Genomic DNA, 3887 nt, shown 5'->3' with positions numbered 1-3887 from the left:
ACAGGGAAACCAGAAGTGGAGATGAGGAAAGAACATTCCAGGGATGGAGGACAGCCAGGAAAAATGCCAGAAGCTGGAAGATGGAGTGTCTTGCTTGAAGACCGGCAGGAAGCCAGTGTCATTGGAATGCAAAGCATTTGAGGGAAGGTGTAAGAAGACTGATAATATTGTGGGGGGAAACTCTGGAGGATTTTATATTTTATCCTGGAGGTGATAGGGGGCCATTGGAGTTTATTGGGGGAGGGGGGAGGGAGGAAGGAAGAGGTGAGGTGGTCAGACCTGTGCTTGAAAAAGATCACTTAGACAGTTGAACAGGAATGGGAGAAACCAATCAGAAGGCTATTGCCATAGGCCAGGTATGAGGTGATATGGGCCTATGCAAAGATAAAATTGAAAAATCTTAGCAACAAATTGGATATTGTGAGAGGTAAAAGAGAGTGAGGAGTCAAGGATATGAGAGGAATGGTATTAATCACCAATTATTGAATTAAGACTAAGGTTTTTCCCCTTTTCTACCTCCTCATTCAGAAATCAGCTCCTGTAGGTTATTCAGGCAGCCTTTGGAGTGAAGGTTTGATAATGAGAGGGATAACTCAGATCTGTTCAAAAGGCAAAAAAAGTTTAGTTTAGGTGAATTAATGGATTCTGGCCCATTGCGTTTTACTTAGACAAGTCTGGGGAAAAGTGGATTCTCCATTTTGTCTGCTGCTACTGTTTGTCCTTCTTAAAAGAGAACCATGATATCAGGAAGGTGATGCCATGACCTGCGAGTGAATTGGATTTAAGTGAGGAAGGGCTGTGCAAAGTCACCAGCCTCACTTTCTCTTCCAGAGTCATCTGGGTCCAGTAGCCAGATATAGATTAGGACAACTGGAGACAGCCCAGGATGCAGTGGAGGACTTTGGCCTTTTCAAGCTAAGGCCTTTAACAAGTTTCACTTTGACTGAGGCAGAGTCCATTTGGGGATTGAGGCATAATAAAAATGAGGTGAAGAATGGCCTCTTTTAAAAAAAATAGATCTGGGAGGAGAAGATGCTCAGGGTTTCTGGTGAAAACAGAAATAATTGTTATTTACATTCATTCTGAGCCAATCAGCTACATACTGGATTAGATAAGTCTCTTTGACCAAGACTGAATGATCAGAGTCAAGTCCCTCAACACCTTATTAGACTAGGTCTCCCTCTCCTTATAATATTCATTCTTCCCATTAAATTGTCAACCACCAAGAACACCTGCTCTTCCAAGAGCATATAAGCCTTGAGTGGGGTTTCTGTGAGGGGTCTTAGGTATTCGAGAGTGCCACTGACCCTTTTCTTAATTATATGCTAGCATGATTAATAAAATGATTAATTACCCAGAAACTTGCCAGCCTGGGGGACTGAGAGCATGGTGGAGCTCTCAGGGTTTGGGGGAAAAGATGATGAATTTGGTTTTGGACATGCTGAGTTTAAGATGAGGCATCCAGTTCAAAATGTCCAATAGGCAGTTGGAGATGCAAGACTAGAGGTTTGAAGAGAGGTTTATAGTGAATAAGTGGAAGTGAGAATCATGGGTATAGAGATAATTTAATTAATGAGAAGTGATGAGATCACCAAGTGAAATAGTGAAATGGGAAAAGAGAATAGGGACCAGGACAAAACCTAGGGGACACCTACAGTTAGTGGACATGATCTGGATGAAGATTCAGCAAAGGAGACTGAGAAGGAACACTCAAACATCAGGGAGAGAATAATATCCTGAAAACCTAAAGAGAAGAAAGAGTATCAAGGAGAATAGGATGATTGACAATATCAAAGGTTACGGATGAGGACAGAGAAAAGGCCATTAGATCTGACAATTAGTGACTGTGGAGAGAGCAGTGACACTGGAATGATGAAGTCAGAAACCAGATTGTAGAGTTAACTCTTTAAGTGAGAGTGAGAGACATCTATTGTAGACATCCTTCTCTAGGAGTTGAGTCACTAAAGGGAGGAGAGCTATAGGACAATAGTGGGGATGGAAGAATTAAATGAGGGTTTTTTGAGGATGAGGGAGACATTGACACATTTACAAGTAGTAAAGCAGTGAATAGACAGGAAGGGACAAGATGAAGTAAGAGGACAGGAATGCTAGATTGGGTAATCTGCTGGGGAAGACAGGATGCAATGAGATCACTTGCTCTTGTAGAGAGGTGTGCCTTGGTAAGGAATAAGGCCACCTCATCTTGTGAAACAGGGGTGAAGGAGGAGTTAGTGGCAGAAGGCATCTGAGTGATGCAAGAAGAAGAGGGGAGAAGAGGGAGCTCCTGGCCAAAGACGTCAATTTTTTTCAGTAAAATTTGGGACAAGGTTCTCAGCTGAGAGGGTGGGGAAAGGGGATGCCATGGGAGGTTTGAGGTTGAATGAAAAGCTTTGGAAGAGCCATTGTGGTTTACGGGATAGTGAGAGGGTTGGAGAGTCGTGAACACACTGCCTAGTAGGAATGAGGGCCCAGTTAAGGTTACACAGCATAAATTTTAGTGATTTCATAATTCCCTCCAACTTCATTCAGAAACATGTATGTTCCCACATGAAAGGCAGTAGATAGGGGGAGTGATCTAAGACCGAGGCTTAGCAAGGCAGGATTGGCAATCCCATAAGGGAACAAAGAAGTCAGGAGAAGAGGACTGTGCAGAGCTGATGTGTTTTACCAATGTGTCAAGATGGGGAAAGGAGGAGAGGGGAGGTGGCACAGGGGTGATGGTCTGGGAAAGAACTGAGACGCCAAGGATTTAGAAGTTACAATGTAGACTAAAAAACAGTATTTGGGGTTGAAAGGCAGAGGGAATGACAGTAGATTGTAATCAAATAAAGGAATTTCAGAGTTCACAAACATGGAATTGGAGCATTTGTGGGTGATGGCAAAATTAAGAGTACGACCATCTGTGTGGCTGAGTTTGTTGTTGTTCGCTCATGCATTTTTCTTGGCAAAGATACTGGAGTGGTTTCCCATTTCCTTTTCCAATGGATTAAGACAAACAGAGGTTAAGTGACTTTCCCAGGGTCACACAACTAGTAAGTGTCTGAGGCCAGATTTGAAACCAGGTCTTCCTGACTCTGGACCCAGTGCTCTATCCACTGAGCCATCTGGCCATTTCTGTATGACTGGGTAGGTCATGTGAAAGTTGAAGAACTGGGAAGTTAGAGTGTTTGGGGGATCATGAAACATGTATGTTGAAGTCTCCTAACATGAGGGCAGGACTTGGGAAGAAACAATATCCTGACTTCTTCCCCCACAAAGCTAAGCTAGCTTTCCTAAAAGTATTGAGACCAGGGGCAGTCAGGTGGCACAGTGGATAGACCACCAACCCTGGAGTTAGGAGGATCTTAGTTCAAATATGGCCTTAGATACTTACCAGCTATGTGACCCTGGGAAAGTCACTTAATCCCAAATGTCTCAAAAAAAATAAAAGTATTGAGACCATACTCAAGACTTAGTAGACTCAGGAGACTAAAAGGCTCAGGTTGTGGACTCCACTTCCTAGTTGCCTGAGTACAAAACAGCCACAAGGACCTCCAGGCCCCATCTCTGATAGGCTGGTGGGTGGATCAAGATGGGCAGCTCAAACAAGGGAGCTTCCCTCAGCTAAATCAACTCAAGGTATGCTTGTTGCTTATCCTCATGGAATATCCTTCTCCTGCTATGGTTAAGTAAATCTCCTTTCGTTAACTATTGAAGGATCTATGAATTTCTCATTTTGTTCTAATATTAATCTTAAGACTGAATCAGGCCCAGCCCAGAATAAATAGAAATGAGATTCATCTCCAAGTTTCAGCAAATCTTCCTTCCTCATCTCCAAAACAATTAGTCTTCTCCCCACATAGACAAACTAGCAATATCAGTCGAGGAACACCCCAGTGGCATGAGTG

Source organism: Trichosurus vulpecula, chromosome 6 (genome assembly GCF_011100635.1).
Source record: "Trichosurus vulpecula isolate mTriVul1 chromosome 6, mTriVul1.pri, whole genome shotgun sequence".
Taxonomy (NCBI): domain Eukaryota; kingdom Metazoa; phylum Chordata; class Mammalia; order Diprotodontia; family Phalangeridae; genus Trichosurus; species Trichosurus vulpecula.
Note: the sequence above shows the minus strand (reverse complement) of the source record.